General features: G+C 38.6%; 1 non-coding gene across 1 annotated transcript; it reads left to right on the forward strand.

The window, feature by feature from the left end:
- The first annotated feature begins 7129 nt into the window (after positions 1-7129).
- On the forward strand, positions 7130-7237 carry LOC112774816 (small nucleolar RNA R71). Its single transcript, XR_003189275.1, has one exon. It is a non-coding gene; the product is annotated as a small nucleolar RNA R71 (small nucleolar RNA).
- Positions 7238-17880: the final 10643 nt, after the last annotated feature.

The following is a 17880-nucleotide window of genomic DNA, read 5'->3' on the forward strand; positions in this document are numbered from 1 at the left end:
ACCTCTCTCTTTAAAAACTACATCTACTCCTAAAATTATGAATGTGAATGCCTGATTATAAATGGATGCATTCCTCCACTTTATAGCCTCTAATCTGTGTTTTCTGGGCCGAGAACTGGGTCAGAAACAGCCCAGAATTCGCTGGTTGCGAATTCAAACATGCTGAATTTCCATCACTGCGACGCGGCCGTATGGAGCACGCGGTCGCGTCACCTAGCGTCAGAGAAACTATAATACATTATATATCAAATCGAAGCCCCGGACGTTAGCTTTCCAACGCAACTGAAACCGCATCATTTGGACCTTTGTAGCTAAAGTTATAGCCATTTGAGTGCGAAGAGGTCAGGCTGGACAGCTTAGCAGTTTCTCCAACTTCTTGTATTCCTTCCACTTTTGCATGCTTCCTTTCCATCCTCTGAGCCATTCCTGCCCTGTAATCTCTGAAATCACTTAACACACATATCAAGGCATCTAATGATAATAAGAGAGGATTAAATATATCAAAATTAAGACCAAAGAAGCATGTTTTCAATCAAAGCACATAATTAGGAAGGCAAATGTAAAACCGTGCAAATAGTATGAATAAGTGGGTAAAGAGTTAGTAAAATCCACTCAATTGAGCACAAGATAAACCATAAAATAGTGGTTTATCAATCTCCCCACACTTAAACATTAGCATGTCCTCATGCTAAGCTCAAGAGAAGCTATAAAGGAATGAAGAGGAATGATAGAGAGTATGCAATGCAACCTATGTATATGAATGCAACTACATGCTAAGATGTTTCTACCTACTTGGTTAAAAATAAACAAATCTTTCAAAAGGAAATATGAACTGGATTTCACTAATTCAAATCATGAAAATGAAGTACAAATAGACTTGCAAGAAGAAAATAGCTTATGAAAGCAGGGAACAAGGAATTGAGCATCGAACCCTCACTGGTAGTGTGTACACTCTAATCACTCAGGTGTTTAAGGTTCGATCTCTCAATTCTCTACTAACCTTGCTTTCTAAGGCTTGCTCTTAATCAACATAAATTTAATGCACAGATACACATATCAAGAGGTCTTTTAAGGGTTGTAATGGGGTTAGGGTCAAGGTAGGATTGTATTTGGCCAAGTGGACTAAAATCTGAATCCTTAATTAACTTAAACTTTCCACCTAACTTTAGACAATCCATGTAATCATAATACCACATCTAACTATCCATTAACCACGTTTTCCACATATTCATGCATTCTAGTTTCAAGTACAGTACATATGCATTGTTCTCACCACTTACTTTGGGCCATTTTGTCCCCTTTTTTGCTTAATTGCTCTTCTTTCTTTTTTTTTTTTTTCAATGCATATGATTAACATATTGAATGCATGAATCATGTTCTAAACATTTTTTTCACATTTTCATAAAGATATATAATACCCAATTCTTAAACCAAATATTTCCAAACCCACTTTTCCCACACTTAAATCATAAGCACTCTCACTAGTCTAAGCTAACCAAGGATTCAAATTAAGGACATTATTGTTTTTCGCTTAGAGTTAATGATGTGCTAAATAAAAAGAACAAAGGGGGTACAATAGGCTCAAAATTGGTTTGCAAAGGATAATGAAAGGTAAGGCCATATGGGTATGTAAGCTCAGTGAAATAAATGCCTCAATCATATAGGTGCATGGATACATCAAACCATGGAAATATAGAATTTAAGCAAGACAAAGATCACAATTTTAGAGAGAAAAAAAACACACATCAAAAATAAAATATTGGTTGATAAAATGCAACCAATTCAAATAGGCTCAAAAAAATCTCACAGGTTTTATGTGTTCGAGCTCTAAACCATGTTCCAGTATAATATTTCTTCAAACAAGTGTAATATTAAATTTTATTCAAATTAGTGAAATGCTCTAAAAGGTTTCTTGAAAAAGAAAATATTACTTTAACCAAGTGGTAAAATATGCAAATGCAACAATGAACTAACAATTAAGGTAAAATATTGATGTTTGAGAAGAGAATAACTAACCCATGGAGATCGGTATCGACCTCCCCACATTTAAAGATTGCACCGTCCTCGGTGCATGCTGAGATTTGCAAGTGGACGGGGGTTGTGGTTCCTCAGCTGGAGCTCTTTTTGTTCCTTTCCTTGCCGGTAGTTTGGGAGTAGCTTTTTCTTTACCCTTCTTGGTGGCCATCCTGAAAAGGGAAAAAGAAAGTGACTTTTAAAGCTAAGGGTTAGAGCAAGGAAGAGAGCGGGAAAGGTGGTAATCAATGCACAATAAAGAAGAATGATGTTAGCATATGCTCATGAGTACATGTGAAAAGTCATCAATGGAAACTAGCTAGTGCATATGATAACAATTGAATGCAAGGTGTTTATTGGCATGCAGGCAAAGGCATGAGTAGCATAGATCAAGCATTCAATGTCCAAGTTAGATTACCAAGTCTTTCAAACTTGCAACATGTTTGTAATGACAATTATATTGAATGAATATGATATGAAAAATGGTTTTGTGAAAAGCAGGCATTCAGAGTAGTAGGATAAAAGATACTGAAAAGCAATGCACAATGCCATACGGGCGTTTTCACAAACACATAGCATGCATGGTAAATAATCTAATGAAAATAATAAATTGAACATGCAAGCAACCCTTTAAAAATAAATATATATAATTGTCAAATAATTCCTCTAATAATCCACAAGTAAAATATAGAAATAATGACCCAAATAAATTTCTAACACCAATGAAAATAATGCAATGAATGAAAGTATGCAAATAAATTAAAATAAAATAAAAAGAAAAATAAGAAGAATGAGAGGGGAAAGAAGATAAGAAAGGAAGAAGAAAGAAATAAGAAAAGATAAGAAAAATAAGGATTAGAGAAGAAAAGATAAGAAAATTGGCTGATCTGGATATTCTGTGCGCCGCTTGTGACGCGGACGCGTGAGTGACGCGATCGCGTGGTGCGTGATAAGGTCAGGTGACGCGGACGCGTGGGTCACGCGATTGCGTGGCCTGTTTTGTGCGATTGGCGCGAGTGCAGCCTCGCGGTCGCGCAACTCTCTGTTCGAAACTCTTTTGCCAAAAATCTTGGTGACGCGATCGCGTGGGCATGCGATCGCGTGAATGACCATCTTTTAAAACGACGCGGACGCATGGGGCACGCGTTCGTGTGGTGAGGCTTGGGCTTCTAGCACGAGTCCAGCCCAACTCCAGCTCAACTTTCTGCCATACACCCATTTACGTCGATTCCACAGAGCCACGCATTCGCGTGGGTGACGCGAACGCGTGGAGAGGCTATTTTTCAAATGACGCGGCCGCGTCAGCGACACAGTCGCATGGATCAATTTGTGCCATTAGCGCGCCTCCAGCCATGCTTTCGCGTGACTCTCTGTTCATCCTCATTTTCTTCCAAACGCACATACGACGTGGACGCGTCAACGACGCTGTCGCGTCGTGTGCGAAAATCCTCTTTTTTTTCTGAAATAAAAAATGAAGAATGCAGTGTTAATATGGATGTGATGCAAAACTCCAGGTTCAATATAATAAAATAAAATAAAGCTCAAAAACAAATGAAACTAAATAAAAATGAAAAAGGAACGATCCTACCATGGTGGGTTGTCTCCCACCTAGCACTTTTAGTTAAAGTCCTTAAGTTGGACATTTGGTGAGCTCTCTGTTATGGTGGCTTGTGCTTGAACTCAACCAGGAATCTCCACCAATGTTTGTAATTCCAATGGCCTCCGGGATCCCAAACTTGGCGCAGAAAACCTTCAAGTAAGTTAAAGCAAGTGACAAGGCCCCAAGAGTGTTTATCGCCAGAATGGATTCTGGGGTCCTAAATCTTGCTTTTGTACCCGTCTTCTTGTTGATTATCATGATTCCATCCGGGTAGCAAGCCCTCCGAATTCTCACTAAAGCGGCCAAACAACTTCCTAGACCCATTCAGTTGAGCTTTACACCAACCTTTGCATTTAAACTTAGAGCTTCCAACCATAATGAACCTTGCAGGACAATTCTTACCACTAACCATCTTCCTCTTACTCTTTATGCCACAAAGAGCTCTAAGTTGACCATCCATCTCCAGTAGCCCATATTCAAGTGGAATTAGAAAGCTAAGGGATATGAATTTTATCCACTTGAATGTTGTGAAGGATGATGGCAACTTAGGGGGAGGTGTTTTTAATGAAATTGCAAGCTCTACTCCCTTGTGCTCTTCTCTAATAATTATCACCTCTTTGCAAGCTTCTTTAATTTCAACCTCTTCCTCTTGGTATCTTTCTTCCAATTCAATCTTCTCTTCATTGCTTCCCAAGAGCATGGGAGGTTGTGCTTCTTCTTCTTGAATCTCCATCTCTTGATCAACCTCTTCCAAGTCTTCAACTGTGATATGCCTTGGAGGTTGTACACCCTCCTCAGCATCAATTTCAAACGTCTCGGAAGGGGGTTCTATGACTGGACTTTCCCATGGAGGTTCTGCATCTCCTAAGTCTTCAACCAATTCTTCTTCTTTGATAATTACAGCTTCCTCCATTTGTTCCAGTACAAAGTCATGCTCCATACTGTTCACTGGAGTTTCTAGTATCTCCTTCATGCTACATTCTTCATTAGATTGCCCACATGAAGCCATGAGGGTTCCTTGAGTGTCCGAACGTCGGGAAGCTAATTGACTCATTATTGCTTGCCCCAATTGATGAATGGTTGCCTGAAATCGATCCACTATTTCTTTGAAACGATCATTTGTCTCTTGATGCACTCGGCTTTCATAAATAGGATCATAGTGCTCTTGGATTGATGGATATGGAGATGGTGAATATTGAAGTGGTGGTTCTTGTGAGTAATTGGGTTGGAATTGGGGTGGTTCTATATATGGTTCATATGGCTCATAAGGTGGTTGAGGGTTAGGGTCATATGGAGGTGAATGGCGGAAAGGTGCTTGTGAGTATGGTGGTCCAAAGTCATGTTGAGGAGAGGGTTCATAGGCATATGGTGGTGGTTGTTGATAGTCCATTGGAGGTGGTTGTTGCCATGAGGGTTGATCAAATCCTTGTGGCTCCTCCCATCTTTGATTATTCCAACCTTGATGCCTGTTCTCATTGTAATTTCTTCTTCCTGCAACATTATTGTAACCAGACTCATAGCCAAAGGGGTGAGAGTTTATAGTAGTAAATAAAAATTAAAAACAAAAATAAAAATAAATTTAAATTAAAAGGTTATTTAAATTTCCAATTTGAAAATTAAATTTTGAAATTTTGAATTTTAAATTTTTGAAATTTGAATTTTTGAAATTTGAAATTTGAAAAATTTTAAATTTGAATTTTGAAATTTGAATTTCGAAATAAGATAAGATAAGATAAAAATTTTAAAATAAAAACCAATAACCTCTTAACTTAAGAAAAAGCAAAAATAAAAACAAAAATAAAAACAAATAAACAAGCAAAAATAAAATATTTACAATAACCAATAATAAGGCACACGTTTGCAATTTCCCGGCAACGACGCCATTTTGATGAGAGAACTTTTGCGTGCTCTAGAAATTTGCAGATAAATCCTCGTTGCAAGTATAGTTTCTAAACCTTCAAAAGTCCTTTCATACAAACGTTTTGGTTGTCACAAGTAACAAACCCCTTTAAAATTGATAACCGAGTATTTAAATCTCGGGTCGTCTTCTCAAGGAATTGCAGGGAGGTGTTCTTATTATTGGTTATGAGTCTTATAAATTGGGGGTTTTGAAAGTAAGAAAGCAGTATGTTGAATGATAAGAAAAATAAATAATAATAATAAAATAAACTCTTGGCAAGGTGTTAGAAATTGGAAGTCCAGACTTAGTTATCTTTATCAATAATAATGAAAGTTGAATCTTAATTCCACTTAGTCAACCTTTACTAAAGTAAAGGAAAGTCAAGTGACTAATTAGTTTGATCTTCGAATCCTATTTATTTCATGAGAAAAGGTTGGAATTATTGAAGCTCAGTTCAATTAGCAAGATAACAATTATCAATTATGCTGTTGAATTGGATAACTTCTGAGTTACTGATTTCTTAACCAAAACCAAGAATGTAAAAAGCTAAATATAAATCACAAATCTGAAAATACCTCAATTGCATTAATAAAGAAAATCATAACATGAAAGCCATAAGCCAATTATTCAAAAGATAAATATCAATTAAAGTACTAAGGTGAATAAAAATGGAAACGAAATTAAACAAAAAAGAACATTAAACCTGGGATCGAGAGTCACTCTTAAAACTAAGAGAAGTTCTAAATCCTAATCCTAAGAGAGAGAGAGGAGAGAACCTCTCTCTTTAAAACTACATCTAAAACATGAAAAATGAATTATGAGAGCCTCCCTATGAATGGATGCACTCCCCCACTTTATAGCCTCTAATCTGTGTTTTCTGGTACGTTCAGGTCGCGGACAAGTGACGCGGAGGCGTCGTCCACGCAGCCGCGCGGATTGAAGTTCGCAGATGCGACGCATCCGCGTGAATCACGCGTTCACGTCGCCTAGCATCAGAGCAACTATGGCATATTATATATCAAATCGAAGCCCCGGACGTTAGCTTTCCAACGCAACTAAAACCGTGTCGTTTGGACCTCTGTAGCTAAAGTTATAGTCATTTGAGTGCGAAGAGGTCAGGCTGGACAGCTTAGCAGTTTCTCCAACTTCTTGTATTCCTTCCACTTTTGCATGCTTCCTTTCCATCCTCTGAGCCATTCCTGCCCTGTAATCTCTGAAATCACTTAACACACATATCAAGGCATCTAATGGTAATAAGAGAGGATTAAATATATCAAAATTAAGACCAAAGAAGCATGTTTTTGATCAGAGCACATAATTAGGAAGGCAAATGTAAAACCGTGCAAATAGTATGAATAAGTGGGTAAAGAGTTGGTAAAATCCACTCAATTGAGCACAAGATAAACCATAAAATAGTGGTTTATCAGCGTCCCATTATTCACAGGATTCCTTTCAGAAGTGTACATGAACTGGTTATTTGCAACCATGTCAATGAGTTCTTGAGCTTCTGCAGGCGTTTTCTTTAGGTGGATGGATCCACCTGCAGAATGGTCCAGTGACATCTTTGATAACTCAGATAGACCATCATAGAATATATCCAGAATAGTCCATTCTGAAAGCATGTCAGAAGGACACTTTTTGGTCAGTTCCTTGTATCTCTCCCAAGCTTCATAGAGGGATTCTCCTTCTTTCTGTCTGAAGGTTTGAACATCCACTCTAAGCTTGCTAAGCTTTTGAGGAGGAAAGAACTTGGCTAAGAAAGTCGTGACCAGTTTATCCCAAGAGTTCAGGCTATCTTTAGGTTGAGAGTCCAACCATACTCTAGCTCTGTCTCTTACAGCAAACGGGAAAAGCATAAGCCTATAGACCTCGGGATCAACCCCATTGGTCTTAACAGTATCACAGATCTGCAAGAATTCAGTTAAGAACTGAAAAGGATCTTCAGATGGAAGTCCATGAAACTTGCAGTTCTGTTGCATCAGAGAAACTAATTGAGGTTTAAGCTCAAAATTGTTTGGTCCAATGGCAGGGATTGAGATGCTTCTTCCATGTAATATGGAATTTGGTGGAGTAAAGTCACCAAGCATCTTCCTTGCATTGTTATTATTTTCGGCCATGTCTCCTTCTTTTTCAAAAATTTCTGTCAGATTTTCTCCAGAGAGTTGTGCTTTGGCTTTCCTTAGCTTCCTCTTCAGAGTCATTTCAGGTTTAGAATCAGCTTCAACAAGAATGTTCTTATCCTATGTCACAGTATAGAGATTCCTTTATATGAGTAGAAGAAAATAGGAATAGAAGATGGAGAATCCAAACACAAGGGTGAGGAGTAGGTTCGAATTCTTAGATGAAGAGGAGTGTTAGTAAATATATAAATAAATAAATAATTAGAAGGAGATGAGAGAGAGGGAATTTCGAAATTAATTAAATTAAAAATAAAATTTAAAGTTAAATTTTGAAAATTAAAATTGAAATCAAATTAAATTAAAAATTAAAACAATTAGTTAATAAAAAAAATTTGAAAAAGGGGGAAGAGATTTTCGAAAATTAGAGAGAGAGAATTAGTTAGGTAGTTTTGAAAAAGATATGATTGAAACAAAAAGATAGGATTGATTAAAAAATTTGAAAATCAATTTTAAAAAGGTAAGAAGTTAGAAAGGAAGTTAGAAAAGATTTTGAAATTGATTTTGAAAAAGATGTGATTGAAATTTAAAAAGATGTGATTGAAAAAAGATAGGATTGATTGAAAAATATTTGAAAAAGAATTTTAAAAAGATTTGATTTTGAAAATTAAAGTTGATTACTTGACTAACAAGAAACTAAAAGATATGATTTAAAATTTAAAGATTGAACCTTTCTTAATAGGCAAGTAACAAACTTAATATTTTTGAATCAATCACATTGATTGTTAGTGATATTTTCGAAAATATGACATAAACATAAGAAAAAGATTTTGAAAATTATGAAATAAGATAAGAAAAAGATTTTTGAAAATCATTTTGCAATTTTCGAAAATTATGAAAGAAATTTTGAAAAAGATTTGATTTTTGAAAAAAATTTGAAAAAGATAGAATTTTTAAATTGAAAATTTGATTTGACTTATAAAAAATAACTAAATTTTTAAAATTTTTGAAAATGTCAATCCAAATTTTCGAAAATTTATGAGAGAAAAAAGGGAAAGATATTTTTTTGATTTTTGAATTTTTAATGAAGAAAGAGAAAAACAACCCAAAGACTCAATGCACGAAAATTTTGGATCAAAACATGTGATGCATGCAAGAACACTATGAATTTCAAGATGAACACCAAGAACACTTTGAATGTCAAGATGAACACCAAGAACTTATTTTTGAAAAATTTTGAAGAAAAGAAAACATGTAAGACACCAAACTTAGAAATTTTTAATTTTTTAGACATTAACAAATTGAAAATGCATATGAAAAACAAGAAAAGACACAAAACAAGAAAATATGAAGATCAAACAAGAAGACTGGCCAAGAACAACTTGAAGATCATGAAGAATGCAATGCATGAATTTTCGAAAAAATTTTTAAGAAAAATAAAAGAATGCAATTGACACCAAACTTAAAAATTGACACTAGACTCAAACAAGAAACACAAAATATTTTTGGTTTTATGATTTTATTAAATTTTTTTTTGTATTTTTCGAAAATTGATTGGGAAAAACAAAAAAGAAAATATTTTTGTATTTTTCGAAAATAAGAAATAAAAAGCTTAAAATTAAAATAAAATTACCTAATCTGAGCAATAAGATGAACCGTCAGTTGTCCAAACTCGAACAATCCTCGACAACGGCGGCAAAAACTTAGTGCGCAGAAATCGTGACGGTTCCATTCCTTGGTAACGGCACTGAAAACTTTATACGCCCGTTCATAATCTTAATTCTTTGTCATAACTTCGCACAACTGACCAGCAAGTGCACTGGGTCGTCCAAGTAATAAACCTTACGTGAGTAAGGGTCGATCCCACGGAGATTGTCGGCTTGAAGCAAGCTATGGTCACCTTGTAAATCTCAGTCACGCGGATTCAAATGGTTATAGAGTTTTAATAATTAAAAGATAAATAAAACATAAACTAGGATATAAATACTTATGTAATTCATTGGTGAGAATTTCAGATAAGCGTATAGAGATGCTTTTGTTCCTCTGAACCTCTGGTTTCCTGCTGTCTTCATCCAATCATTCCTACTCCTTACCATGGCAAGCTTTATGTAGGGCATCACCGTTGTTAATGGCTACATCCCATCCTCTCTGTGAAAATGGTCCAATGCGCTGTCACTGCATGGCTAATCATCTGTCGGTTCTCGATGCATACTGGAATAGGATTTACTATCCTTTTGCGTCTGTCACTACACCCAGCACTCGCGAGTTTGAAGCTCGTCACAGCCATCCCTTCCCAGATCCTACTCGGAATACCACAGACAAGGTTTAGACTTTTCGGATCTCAAGAATGGCCATCCATGGGTTCTAACTTATACCACGAAGATTCTAATATCTCGGACTCGGTCCTCTGTATTAGATATCTAAGAGATACTCATTCTAGCTTGTTTGCATGTAGAACGGAAGTGTTTGTCAGGCACGCGTTCATAGGTGAGAATGATGATGAGCGTCACATAATCATCACATTCATCATGTTCTTGGGTGCGAATGGATATCTTAGAATAGGAATAAGCTTGAATTGAATAGAAAAACAATAGTACTTTGTATTAATTCATGAGGAACAGCAGAGCTCCACACCTTAATCTATGGAGTGTAGAAACTCTACCGTTTGAAAATACATAAGTGATAATGGTCCAGGCATGGCCGAATGGCCAGCCCCCATGAAAGTCTAAGATAGCATAAAACTGATCAAAGATCCCTAATACAGTAAAAAGTCCTATTTATACTAAACTAGTTACTAGGATTTACAGAAATGAGTAAATGATGCAGAAATCCACTTCCGGGGCCCACTTGGTGTGTGCTTGGGCTGAGCATTGAGCTTTATACGTGTAAAGGTCTTTCTTGGAGTTGAACACCAGTTTGTAACCTGTTTCTGGCGTTTAACTCCACTTTGCAACCTGTTTCTGGCGTTTGACTCCAGAATGCAGCATGGAGTTTGACTATTATATATTGCTGGGAAAGCCCTGGATATCTACTTTCCAATGCAATTGGGAGCGCGCCATTTGGAGTTCTGTAGCTCCAGAAAATCCACTTTGAGTACAGGGAGGTCAGAATCCAACAGCATCTGCAGTCCTTCTTCAACCTCTGAATTTGATTTTTGCTCAAGTCCCTCAATTTCAGTCAAAAAATACCTGAAATTACAGAAAACACACAAACTCATAGTAAAGTCCAGAAATGTGATTTTTATTTAAAAACTAATAAAAATATACTAAAAACTTACTAAATCATACTGAAAACTATGTAAAAACAATGCCAAAAAGCGTATAAATTATCCGCTCATCAGTACCTCACTATTGTTATTGACAAAATGGTCCTTAAAAGGTTTTAAAATTTGACAAGCGTACCCACGAGTTCACCGGAGCACATTTCCGGCAAGCACAGTGCTGATGTAGCCACCGTGTTTTGGTGACTTGGCAAACCACCCCCAAAGTTCCCTCCCCAACGCACACTCCCTCCCCTTCCCTCTCCCTCCCTGTCGCAGCCCCCATCCCCAACGCACACTTCTCCCTAATCGCAGTCCCCGCCGCATCACAAGCCCCTCCCCAACGTACACTTTCCATTCCTCCCTCAACACCACCATTCACAGCAACAACAACTTTAACATCAACAGAGTTGTCCCAAATCATGAATTGTTCCAAATTTTTAGGTTAAATTATCATTCAAAAAGATTAATCACAATAAAACTCAGAAACAAATTCATATACAATAATCAAAATAAAATAAAATAAAATAAAATAAAAATTAATACAGACACCACCAAAGCAAGAATAGAAGAAGAACACCAGACACAGAGGGGGCAAGGACACGATAGAGCCAAGATGGAACCCAGACAAAGGAGACATGGCAACGACTGGGGGCTAGCTGCAAGCAGATACAAGCAGTGAAGGCGACAGCGGTGAAGGCGTGCAGAGAACGCAATGCTACAAAGGAGACACTGGCGGACGCAGAAGACCTGACGATGAGATGGCGACAGTGCGGTGTCGATGACACTGGCTCTGTAAGACTGAGAAGGTTGAGCTCTACTGCTATTTTAGCGGAGAGTGAATTGAGAGTGTGAGACACTATGTTGGGAAAGGGATTAGAATTCAAAGAGGCAAGGGAAGGGGATTAGGGTTTAGAAAGGGGGATTTTGGACTGAGGAGGGGGGAAGTGCGTTGCAGATGGGGAATTAGGGTTAGAGAGGGGGAGGGAAGAATTAGGGTTGGGGAGGGGGGAGAATGCATTCAAGAAGGGGAAGAGGGGAGTGCGTTGGGGAGGGGGAAGGAGAAGGAGAAGAATTAGGGTTAGAGAGGGGGAGGGAAGGATTAGGGTTGGGGAGGGGGGAGAATGCATTCAAGAAAGGGAAGGGGGGAGTGCGTTGGGGAGGGGGAAGGAGAAGGAGAAGAATTAGGGTTGGGGGGTATTTGCCATGTCATCAAAACGCAGTGGCCATGTCAGCACTGTGCTTGCCGGAAATGTGCTCCGGTGAACTCATGGATACGCTTGTCAAATTTTAAAATCTTTTAAGGACCATTTTGTCAATAACAATAGTGAGGTACCAAAATGTCAGCGGTTGAATCTTTCGGGTACTGATTTGGTCATTACCTCATCTTCTTAATTAAGTAATTATTTTAGTTTTCAAATTTATTTTTCTCTTAGTTTTTGAAATTTATATTTTAATTTTTAATTATTTTATTTTATCTTATTATTTTTTATTTATTTTTAATTATTCAATTTGTTTCTACTTAAATAAAATAAAAACAAAAATATATTTTATTTGCAATTCATATCAATTTTCTTTTATCCATCATGGACCTAAATGGAAATGAACAGTCCAGAAGGACTCTAGGGTCATATGCTAACCCCACTACTGCTGCATATAGGAGTAGCATCTATATACCTCCCATCAGAGCAAGCATTTTTGAGCTAAATCCTCAACTCATTGTCATGGTGCAGCAAAATTGCCAGTATTCCGGTCTTCCACAGGAAGAACCTACTGAGTTTCTGGCACAGTTCTTGCAAATTACTGACACAGTACATGACAAGGAAGTAGATCAGGATGTCTACAGATTATTACTGTTTCCATTTGCTGTAAAAGATCAAGCTAAGAGGTGGTTAAATAACCAACCTACAGCAAGCATATGAACATGGAAACAGTTATCAGACAAATTCCTGAATCAATATTTCCCTCCAAAAAGGATGACACAGCTAAGGCTGGACATCCAAGGCTTTAAACAAGAGGATGATGAATCCCTCTATAACGCCTGGGAGAGGTACAGAGGGATGCTAAGGAAATGCCCCTCTGAAATATTTTCAGAGTGGGTGCAGTTAGACATCTTCTACTATGGGCTTACAGAAAAAGCTCAGGTATCTCTAGACCACTCAGCTGGTGGATCTATACACATGAGAAAAACTATTGAAGAGGCTCAAGAGCTTATCGATATAGTTGCTAGAAATCAGGATCTGTACATAAGTAATGAGTCCTCCATGAAAGAAGAAGCTAAGGCAGTATCAACTGACTTTAGTCCTCAGGAACAAGTTTGTGAACTCGATCAGCAACTATCTTCTATAACAAGGCAGTTAGCAGAATTTAAGGAGATGCTACAAGAAACCAAAATTGCTAACAAGGATATGGAATCACAATTGAATCAGACAAAACAGTAGTTATCAAAACAGATAACAGAGGAGTGCCAAGCAGTTCAATTAAGAAGTGGAAAAACATTAAATATCTCAACTCAAAGCAGTAAAAAGCCAAGAAAAGAACAGCTGACAGAGGATTAGCAACCTGCTACCCAAAATCCCTCTGAGGACAGTAAGAGCCCAGAGAGGAATAAGTCTGGCGTTCAAACGCCAGAAAAGGGTAGGAATATGGCGTTCAACGCCCAATCCATGTCCAAATCTAGCATTCAAACGCCAATGAGGGATCAGACACCTGCAAGTGCTGATAATAACTCCCTCAAGAAGGCTTCTCAACCTGCCTCTGTAGGAAATAAACCTGCAGCAACTAAGGTTGAAGAATATAAAGCCAAGATGCCTTATCCTCAGAAACTCCGCCAAGAGGAACAGGATAAACAATTTACCCGCTTTACAGACTATCTCAGGACTCTTGAAATCAAGATTCCGTTTGCAGAGGCACTTGAGCAAATACCCTCTTATGCTAAGTTCATGAAAGAGATCTTAATTCATAAGAAGGATTGGAGGGAAACTGAAAAAGTCTTCCTCACTGAAGAGTGTAATGCAGTCATTTTAAAGAGCTTACCAGAAAAGCTTAAGGATCCTGGGAGCTTTATGATACCATGCACATTAGAGGGTACTTGTACCAAGACAGCTCTATGTGATCTTGGGGCAAATATCAACCTAATCCCTGCATCCACTATCAGAAAGCTTGGCTTGACTGAAGAGGTCAAACCAACCCAGATCCGTCTTCAACTTGCTAATGGCTCCATTAAATACCCATCAGGCATAATTGAGGACATGATTGTCAAGGTTGGGCCATTTGTCTTTTCTACTGACTTTGTAGTGCTGGAAATGGAGGGGCACAAGAGTGCAACTCTCATTCTAGGAAGACCTTTCCTAGCAACTGGACGAACCCTCATTGATGTCCAAAAAGGGGAAGTGACCTTGAGAGTCAATGAGGATGAGTTTAGGCTGAATGCTGTTGAGGCAATGAAGCATCCAGGCACATCAAATGACTGCATGAGTGTTGATATTATTGACTCCCTAGTAGAGGAGATCAACTTGGCTGAGAGTCTCGAATCAAAGCTAGAAGACATCTTTAAAGATGTTTAGCCTGATTTGGAGGAACCAGAGGAAATAAAAGAACCTCTGAAAAGTCCTCAGGAAGAGGAGAAACCTCCTAAACCCGAGCTCAAACCACTACCACCATCCCTGAAATATGCATTTCTGGGAGAAGGTGACACTTTTTCGGTGATCATAAGCTCTGCTTTAAATCCACAGGAAGAGAAAGTACTACTTCAAGTGCTAAGGACACACAAGACAGCTCTTGGGTGGTCCATAAGTGATCTTAAGGGCATCAGTCCAGCAAGATGCATGCACAAAATCCTATTGGAGGACGATGCTAAGCCAGTGTTCAACCACAGAGGCGGCTAAATCCAGCCATGAAGGAGGTGGTGCAGAAAGAGGTCACCAAGTTACTAGAGGCTGGGATTATTTATCCTATTTCTGATAGCCCCTGGGTGAGCCTTGTCCAAGTTGTCCCCAATAAAGGAGGCATGACAGTGGTTCATAATGAAAAGAATGAACTGGTTCCTACAAGAACAGTTACAGGGTGACGTATGTGTATTGATTACAGAAAGCTCAATACAGCCACCAGGAAGGATCACTTTCCTTTACCATTCATAGACCAGATGCTAGAGAGACTAGCAGATCATGAATATTACTGCTTTTTGGATGGCTATTCAGGTTACAATCAAATTGCAGTAGATCCTCAGGACCAAGAGAAAACAGCATTCACATGTCCTTCTGGAGTTTTTGCCTACAGAAGGATGCCTTTTGGTCTGTGCAATGCACCTGCAACCTTTCAGAGGTGCATGCTCTCTATCTTCTCTGATATGGTAGAGAAATTTCTGGAATTCTTCATGGATGACTTTTCAGTATTTGGAGACTCATTCAGCTCCTGCCTTGACCATTTAGCACTTATTCTGAAAAGATGCTAAGAGACCAACCTAGTTTTAAACTGGGAAAAATGTCACTTTATGGTGACTGAAGGAATTGTCCTTGGGCATAAAATTTTAAACAAGGGAATAGAGGTGGATCAAGCTAAAGTAGAGGTAATTGAAAAATTACCACCACCTGCCAATGTTAAGGCAATCAGAAGCTTTTTGGGGCATGCAAGATTCTATATGAGGTTTATAAAGGATTTTTCAAAAATTGTAAAACCTCTGAGCAATCTGCTAGCTGCTGACACGCCATTTGTGTTTGACACAGAGTGTCTACAGGCGTTTGAAACTCTGAAAGCTAAGCTGGTCACAACACCAGTTATTTCTGCACCAGACTGGACACTACCATTCGAGCTAATGTGTGATGCTAGTGACCATGCCATTGGTGCAGTACTGGGACAGAGACATAACAAGCTTCTGCATGTCATTTATTACGCTAGCCGTGTTCTAAATGACGCACAAAAGAATCACGCAACCACAGAAAAAGAGCTGCTTGCAATGGTTTATGCCATTGACAAGTTTAGATCATACTTAGTAGGATCAAAAGTGATTGTGTACACTGACCACGCTGCTCTTAAATATCTACTTACAAAGCAGAATTCAAAACCCAGGCTCATAAGATGGGTGTTGCTTCTGCAAGAGTTTGATATAGAAATAAGAGACAGAAAAGGGACAGAGAACCAAATGGCTGATCATTTGTCCCGGATAGAACCAGTAGAAGGGACGTCCCTCCCCTCTACTAAGATCTCTGAAGCCTTTCCGGATGAGCAACTCTTTGCCATTCAGGAAGTACCGTGGTTTGCAGACATTGCAAACTATAAAGTGGTAAGATTCATACCCAAAGAGTACAGCAGGCAGCAAACAAAAAAATTAATTACTGATGCAAAGTACTACTTGTGGGATGAACCATATCTCTTTAAGAGATGTGCAGATGGAATAATCCGTAGGTGTGTGCCTAGAGAAGAAGCACAGAAGATCCTATGGCATTATCATGGATCACAATATGGAGGCATTTCGGAGGTGAGCGAACAGCCACAAAAGTCCTCCAATGTGGCTTCTACTGGCCTACTCTCTATAAAGACTCCCGAGAGTTTGTACGTATCTGTGACAGTTGCCAGAGAGCTGGTAATCTGTCTCATGGTTACGCCATGCCTCAGCAAGGGATTTTAGAGATTGAGTTGTTTGACGTATGGGGTATTGACTTCATGGGGCCTTTCCCACCATCATACTCAAACACTTATATTCTGGTGGCAGTCGACTATGTATCCAAATGGGTAGAGGCCATTACAATACCCACTAATGATACTAAGACAGTGCTGAAGTTCCTCTAGAAATATATCTTCAGCAGATTTGGTGTCCCTAGAGCACTAATCAGTGATGGGGGCACTCACTTCTGCAATAAATAGCTTTACTCTGCTATGGTCCGATATGGAATTAGCCACAAGGTAGCAACTCCATATCATCCACAGACAAATGGGTAGGCTGAAGTCTCTAATAGAGAACTAAAAAGAATCCTGGAACGGACTGTAAGTACCCGTAGAAGGGATTGGGCAAGAAGCTTGGATGATGCTCTGTGGGCATACAGAACAGCATTCAAGACTCCTATAGGGACCTCTCCATACCAGCTTGTGTATGGTAAGGCCTGTCATCTGCCCGTGGAACTAGAGCATAAGGCCTACTGAGCAACCAGATTCCTAAACCTTGATGCCAAATTAGCTGGAGAGAAAAGATTGCTCCAGCTGAATGAGCTAGAGGAATTCAGACTCAATGCTTTCGAAAATGCTAAGATTTACAAAGAGAAAGCAAAAAGGTAGCATGACAGAAAGTTGTCATCTAGAGTCTTTGAACCAGGACAGAAGGTCCTGCTATTTAACTCTAAACTCAGATTATTCCCTGGGAAATTAAAATCCCGATGGGGGGACCATATGTGATTACAAGTGTGTCACCATATGGCTATGTGGAGCTTCAAGACATTGATTCTAATAAGAGGTTCATTGTTAATGGACAGAGATTCAAGCATTATCTTGAAGGCAATGTTAAGCAAGAATGCTCAAAACTGAGACTAGATTAAAAGCTCAGTAAAGTCCAGGTAAAGACAATAAAGAAACGCTTATTGAGAGGCAACCCAATCTTATTTATCTATGTTAATTACTTTTTCATTTCATTTTCCATTGTTATTTTATGTTTTCTTTAGGTTGATGATCATGTGGAGTCATAAAAACAGCTGCAGAATTAAAGCAGAATCAAAAACGGCATCAAAAATAGCACACCCTGGAGGACAGACTTACTGGCGTTTAAACGCCAGTAAGAGTAGCAGAATGGGCGTTAAACGCCCAGTCTGGCACCATTCTGGGCGTTTAATGCCAGAAAGAAGCAACAAGCTGGCGTTTAACGCCAGAAAGAAGCAACAAGCTGGCGTTTAACGCCAGAAAGAAGCAACAAGCTGGCGTTTAACGCTAGAACAGAGCACCAAGTTGGCGTTAAACGCCAGAAAGGGAAGAAAAGTTGGCGTTAAACGCCAGAAACAGGCTGCAA

The sequence above is a fragment of the Arachis hypogaea genome, chromosome 18 (genome assembly GCF_003086295.3).
Source record: "Arachis hypogaea cultivar Tifrunner chromosome 18, arahy.Tifrunner.gnm2.J5K5, whole genome shotgun sequence".
In the NCBI taxonomy this organism is placed as follows: Eukaryota; Viridiplantae; Streptophyta; class Magnoliopsida; order Fabales; family Fabaceae; genus Arachis; species Arachis hypogaea.